This window comes from Schistocerca americana, chromosome 8 (assembly GCF_021461395.2).
Source record: "Schistocerca americana isolate TAMUIC-IGC-003095 chromosome 8, iqSchAmer2.1, whole genome shotgun sequence".
NCBI classification, from domain to species: Eukaryota; Metazoa; Arthropoda; class Insecta; order Orthoptera; family Acrididae; genus Schistocerca; species Schistocerca americana.
Window position 1 is genome coordinate 336,236,987 of NC_060126.1, and position 7,556 is coordinate 336,244,542.

Below are 7,556 nucleotides of genomic sequence, written 5' to 3' on the forward strand. Positions count from 1 at the left end.
ATCGAAATCTGTCGCCCGTCGAATGAATCGTATTTTTTGTTACACAAGGTCGACGGTTGGGTCCTTACACGTCGTCATCCAGGCAAATGGCTACACGAAACATGCACCGTGCCAGAGACGCAGGTCAGTGAGAGCAAAATTGTTCTATGGATTATATTGAGTTGGGCCTCCATGGGATCTGTGGGGATAGTCGAGGTCATCATGACAGCAGAGAGCTACGTTAACATTATTGTGGAGCACCTCCAACGCTTTATGGTTGAAGTCACTCTCTATAACGATGACATCTTCCTCCCAGATAACTGTTCGTGCTGCAAGATCAGATCTGTGCTACAGTGGTTTGAGGGGGATTACAGTGAACTCAGACTGATGTCATGGCCAGCAAATGGCTGTTATGTTCCCGTTGGAACACATGTTGCCTGGCCTGTGTCTAGACATCTGATGTTACATAATTCTATGATCGTGTCAACGACTTGTAGCATCTAACTAAAACTACTAAACTACTCCCGAACAGGCCGAGAAGGCCCAACGGTACCGACCGACCGCCGTGTCATCCTCAGCATATAGGCGTCATTGGATGCGGATATGGAGGGACATGTGGTCAGTACACCGCTCTCCCGGCCGTATGTCAGTTTCCGAGACCGGGGCCGCTACTTCTCAATCAAGTAGCTTCTCAGTTTGCCTCACAAGGGCTGAGTGCACCCCACTTGCCAACAGCGCTCGGCAGACCGGGTGGTCACCCATCCAAGTGCTAGCCCAGCCCGACAGCGACTAACTTCGGTGATCTGACGGGAACCGGTGTTACCACTGCGGCAAGGCCGTTGGCTTGTAGCATCTATGTCAACCAGAATCTCTGCTGTGCTGAAAGTGGAATAACACGCTATTAAACGGGTGGTTACAATGTTTTGGTTCATCGATGTATTTAATATTGCGAGCCTGATAAATTGTAACGAACTATATGAATAACTGCGATTTTCACTCCTTCCAAAGTAACCCATTACACCATGCGTAGACCAGCTGTCGCACTAATTTAAGTAAACAGTATCGACGACAATTGAGAGACGCAAATAAATTAGTAAGCCATGGTACTTTTCCCCAATGGTACACAAATCAGGTCGGAACATTGTTGCAGAAGCAACGAAATAAGCATGGGAAATATAAGTGAATGTAACGTCATCAAGACTGGTGAGGTTTCACCAAAACTTGAAATTTAATGCAGATGTCAATGCGAGATGCATTTATTACTTTCCAGAACGAAACACTGTTCCAAAATCTGGCAGAAAACCCGAAGAGATTCTGGTCGTACGCGAATTACACCAGCAGCAAGACACATTCAGTACCTACACTGCGCGAGAGAGAAAGTAACATTACCGATAATAGTGCCAGTAAAGAGACGATACTAAATACGGTTTTCCGAAATTCCTTCAACCAGAAAAAGAAAGTAAATATACCAGAATTTTAATTTCCGTCTAGTGCGCACTTTTTTTACCATGTGAAGTCCTCAAAATTGGGGTGCGCGTAAGATTCGATGGCGCATTAGATTCGAGTACAAACTTGAATCGTTCATCGGTATTTCTTACCCTGTGTGGTATGAAGAAGCAAAACATGTATTAAACGCCATCAAGAAGAAATACAGTAAGTACGGTATGTGTGAATTAGAGAAAGGAAGACGCAAATCGGGTAAAAGGTTATCAAGTTAAAAGAGCTGGTTTTCCAGTGCTGAATTCTGTTCTCAAGCTTCAGAACAAAATCCATTACTGCCGGGAGAGGAAATTTTCTTTAGTCGTCGATTCAAATAGCACGTGTCTTTTTTTTTCTATTCTCGGTGAAATTTAGATATTATCTCGTACATCACAACGCATTGTTATATTTCTCAGCCTCGTTTCATTATTGTTGCCCTACTACAGTGCTTCGCGTTTTGTTAGCATTAGGTAGTCACGAAGTTGAAGGCAAGCAGAGAGGAATATTGTATGAAGCTACTTCCAAGCGTAAAGTAATTCTTCATACTGAAAAATATGCTAACAGAAGGGCAGGAAGAGGGTTCAATGTAGCTGAGAGGAACGTTCGCTTATGGAAGGAACAGAAATTGGGATTACAGTATTTGCAACTACCGCTACTAGACAGAAATTTACTGGACCTTGCAAAGGAAGACATGCTGAGGGTGAAGTAAAATTTTTGGAATTCGTCCGATGAAGAAGGAAGAGTGGGCAAACTGTAACCGGTGACACCATAACAAAAGAAGCAAAAGAGGTGGCTGCAGCTCTTGATATACCGAAGCAAGAGTTTAAGTCTAGCCGGGAATGGGTTAATAGCTTTATGAAACGAGTGGGCTTGTCTCTGTGACACCGTACAACAATATGCCAAAAACTTCCACTGGATTTTGAGAAGAAACTTCGAAAATTTCAACAGTATGTTGTCACAAGTCGGAAAAGAACAATCTTTCGATGGGCCAAATAAGCAACGCTGATGAGACTTCAGTTTGGTCTGACATGTTACGTAATTACACGTTTGACGAGAGGGATACAAAAGAACTTATCATCAAAATCTGGTTTTGAGAACACGTAATAATAATGCTGGCAATCACAGCAGATGTGAACAGACTTACCCCTTTTTTTAATCTTCAAGCGAAAAACAAGACCCTAGACTCCGAAAAATGAAGTTATTCCCTGATGACGTCATTGATCGGAATCAAGAGAAGGGATGGATAACTGGAAGTTATTACTTAATGACATCATTGTTCGGAATGAAGAGAAGGGATGGATGACTGAAACATTGATGCTTGACTGGCTCCGAAATGTGTGGTGTGCTTTCCAAGCAACCATCAATGATTTGTCTTGATGCATTTCGTGGTCATGTCATTGACGACGTAAAAAGGATCCACAGCCTACCCAGTGACCTTGTTATCATTCCTGGGGCAATGACTTCCGTATTACAAAAGGAAAAATTAAATGTGCTGTACCCTACATTATTGAGCACTGGGTTTCCGCTGCCTGGAAACTCATCGAAGCACCAATGATCGTAAAATCATTCAAGAAACGGTGTATTTCAAATACTCTGGATGGCAGTGAAGACGATGTGCTCTGGAACGACACCAAGAATGACGGAGAAGGAGGAAATGAATCTGTTTCTGATGCAAACTCTTCCGAGGATTCAAGTAATGATGACGTTAGTGAATAATGAAGAGTAACGACTGTAATTTACAGTATGTTTCTTTGAATGTCATGTAGGTAATCAAGTTAGGCGTATTTTTAGTACTGAAAATGTCACTTATACAGTGATGAGTAACTTAAAAAGAGATTATTGCGGTTTTTATAGTTCATGTATACATTCACTATTGTTTGAAATAAAGTTGGAATTGTAAAATAAAATTCAGCAAGACAAAAATACCTTACCAGCAATGTGCTAAAATAATTTTTTTCATTAATTTAGTTTTTGAAATTGGGGTGCCCATTACATTTGAAGGCGCTTATTCTCGTAAATACGGCAAGAGCAGCCAGCAAGATGAGTAACTTACAAGTAGATATCTACGGTGCACCGAAGCAGCTTAATCCATAAAATAAAGACAAGTCCTCCGAACCAGAGTCTGCGGTTTATGGGAAGACACCTAGGTAATCTTATACATCTACTAAAGGGGCTGCCTACACAACGCTTGTCTGTCCTCTTCTGGAGTACTGCAGAGTGGTATATGATCAGCTTCAGATACGTCTGCGGAAGGCTTGGCAATAGTTCAAAGGGCAGCTTGTTTAATATTACTGCGAAACGCTGTAGAAAGTGTGACGGATATGTATGGTCCGTGAGTCGGGGTGGCAGTCATTAAAACACAGGCAGTTCTTCTTGAAATTTCGTTCACCAAATTTCTCCTCTGATTGAGAAAATATTTTGTTGGCGCCAACCTAAACAGGTAATAATATAATAATAATGAGAACCCACAATGAAGTATTTAATGGCTCGTTTTTCCGGGGCGCCTTTCGAGAATGGAATGGTAGAGAAATACCTTGAAGGTGGTTCCATAAACCCACTGCCAGGCATATAATCTAGTTGCAGAGTAGTCATGTAGCTGTACAAACAAATGGTTGAGATGTTATTACTTGCAGTACGACGTCGTCATTCCCAACCCTACATTCTATTCAAGTCCAACGAATTCAGTAGCTGCAATTATCAAGAACGAGCGCGATGTTTTTGGGCGTTACATATGATCTATGTGTTACCTATCTGTGAACGAACGATACAATTGTTAGTTTTACGAGGAATCTCGTCTCCAATAGTTCAAAGTATATTACTATCAAATTTCAACCGAATCTTTTTTACTAATTTCAGTTTCTATAATGCAATATGTTACTAACAAGATTTCTCGTCGTGAAAGAAATAATAGACGTTTTTTAATAAACATTATTCTCTCAATCGCTTTCTCTTTACCCTCCACTTACGTAATACAATTTGGAACTCACTCAGTTGCCGTTAACTTTGTTACTGAATGTTTCAAATTTATAACGAACATTACTGCTAATAGACTTTATTTAACAGAGAAATTAGGAATCATATTACCGTTCATTTCGTTGCTTTGAAAATTTTGAGTTTATTTACTTTTTTGTGATCGGAAATATTTTATGCTTCCGCATATGAAATTGAATGAAATTATTTTTCCAAATAATTAAATCTCTCTTACGTGCAGCATATGAGCCAGAAAAAGGGAAATGTTAAAACCGTTGCCTCCCAACCCCGAGGGAAGTGCTATTAGCGTGCAGCTGAAAAATGAGCCGATATTATCATAGTTACGCTGGTGACGCATCACTTGGTTGCTGTAGTGAACTTTTTAATGCTCACGAACTGTACTGGGCTCCAGAATTCTTTAGGCTATTGGGCACCGTAACAAGTCGATTCTCTGAAACTGTTTACACAATTACTTCTTATATTGTCGCTACAGTAGCAAAGTTATAACAATTATGCGTAAAATACGTATTATTTTAAGTTAATCGTGATTCAAAGAGACAAGCCTCACCTTAGGTTTGCGATCAGACCTCGGCAACTTTTGAGGCAGGTTATTATGCACGTTGCTATCTTTCTAAATTTCTATGGTGTCAAATAGCTTCTCATTCCTTCTTCGTAATTCGTAACACGCTCTCATATTACTTACACCTATAAGTCAAACATTATGACTATCGCACACCGCGACGCTGGGAACGTATCGAACACATGACGCGGTAACAAACGTTATGTAAGCGGAACAGATACGGAAGAAGAATCACCCTAACGAAGGTAAGGGCTGCAAATGGTAAAATCCATTGAGGAAAACGACTTTGACAAAGGGCAGATTGTTATTACGCAGAGCGTGTGAACGAGTATCTCTAAAACGCCGAAGCTTGTCGGATGTTCACTTGCTTCTGTCGTGGGCATCTACGCAAATAACATCGTCCGTTACGTATGCACTTGGCACGAGAACACCGGGACTCGACCGTTCGTCACCGGAAACGTGTCCGCTCCTAGGGTGAATCACATTTTTGCTACAGTAAGTCGATGGTAGTCTCCACAAACGCCATCGTCGAGTTGAAAGGCGCCTCGAAAAGCGCAGCGCTCCACGGACGTAGGCTGGTGGGAGCAGCGTTATGCAATGGGAGACATTCCCTTGCGCTTGCATGGGATGTGCGGTAGTAATCGAAGACACTCGGACAGCTGCGAACCACGTGCTTTCCTTCAAGCTTGATATCTTCCCCAACGGCGATGACATTTTTCAGCAGTATTACTGTCCATGTCGGAGCCAGAACCTTGCTGCATTAGTTTAAGCAGCATTGTAGCAAACGCCCGTTCATGTCTAGGCTACAAAATTCAGCTGATGTGAATTCTATGGAATTCATAAGGGTCAGTGTCAGGCACTATCACCACGTACGCAAATAAGCGACCCGTTATATACGCGAATTACATGACCTGTTCGTAGACATCTGATGCCACATACCTCCACAAAACGCAGTCTTTTTTTGTTGTGCCGGCCTAATTGATCATATATTAGCCCGTTAAGATTCTGTGGGTAATAAATTATAGCGGTAAAATTCATGGCGATATTAAAATGGAGACAGCCATCATCGGTAACAAATTATAGAGATAATAATGCGTTTGTTCACTAATTAAATCCTAAATAAACACAACGCATTGCCCTAAAACATACAAGATAACCCCCCGGGATCAGATGTTAGTTCTTAAATCAACAACACTGGTAAGTTTCTTGAAGTGTTCCCAGCAAATCGATTATTTCTGGAGTTTATAAGGAGTATTATCAACTTACATTTCCACTGACTTGTCAGCTGACAGGTTTTCAGCCGTTCTGAAAGTGAATCGTCTTAAAGCACCGTCTCGAAATCTGGCAGAAAACCCAAAGAGATTCAAGTCATACATAAAGCACGCCAGTGGCAAGACGCAATCAATGCCTTCATTGCGCGATAACAACGTTGAAGTCACTGATGGCAGTGCCACTGAAGCAGAGTTACTAAACACGGTTTTCCGAAACTCCTTCACCAAAGAAGAAGGTGGAAATATTCCTGAATTCCAATGAAGAACAACTGCCAAGATGAGAAAAATAGAAGTAGATATCCTCGGAGTAACGAAGCAGCTTAAATCACCTAATAAAGGCAAGGCGTCCGGTCCAGATTGTATACCAGTCAGGTTCCTCTCAGAGTACGATGATAAAATAGCTTCATATTTAGCAATTATATAGGGTAAGGTCAAGTAACTCTGTGATACTAAGCTTTTTCTGTTAGAAATTCAGGAACTTGAGACAACGGTTATTTTGATTTGTATCATGTGAAAGAGAGATGTCCTACAAAGCCTGTCTGTCACATATATTACAAATATCGACTTGTTATTTCTTGCTATTAACTTACAAATTTTGGTAGTACAACTAGGTAACGCCGTGATAATCAAGTAATTCCGTGATAGTGTTCAAGTTACTCCATGATAGTACGTTACTTATCATAAAGAGCACCTTTAAGCTTTGGAAACTAGTTTTTAATGTAATGTAAATGTTCAAATCATATGTAAAAGTGTATGTTACATTTTATTAGCAATTTTGAAATATTCCACTGTACAAAATAGTAATAAAAACAAAAAATATTTTTCAGAAAATATGCACAAGCTAAATTTCAGCTCTTGTTTTATGTCTGCTGAGCTGTTATTAGTCCCTATCTGATTGCTCACACCCATCACACATAAAAAGGACACTATCTAAAACTTTCTGGCACTTCACATGGTAACGTATTTTACAAAACCGGCAATCGATCCATTCGGCTCAATTCTTCTTCTTAGCATCATCTGCATATGAACCACCACATCCATTATCATCATTTTTCTGTGGTCTGGATATAGACCTAGGAGTAGCCTTGTTTATTGTTTTCTTCGATATGCCTGATCCTGATGTCGATGGCTTATTGTTGCTAGGTGAAATTATTTTTGCAGAAGGATCACGTTTCACTTATTTACGCTCTTTTTGGCAGACTGGAAGTTTTTCCACAGTAACTGTCTTGTTGGCAGATAACTCTTGTTTCTGTCCTTGTGTAACAGAGGAAGGGGCA

General features: G+C 40.7%; 1 pseudogene; it reads right to left on the reverse strand.

Moving 5' to 3' along the window:
* Window positions 1–705: 705 nt before the first annotated feature.
* LOC124546082 lies at window positions 706–823 on the reverse strand (annotated as a pseudogene).
* Window positions 824–7,556: the final 6,733 nt, after the last annotated feature.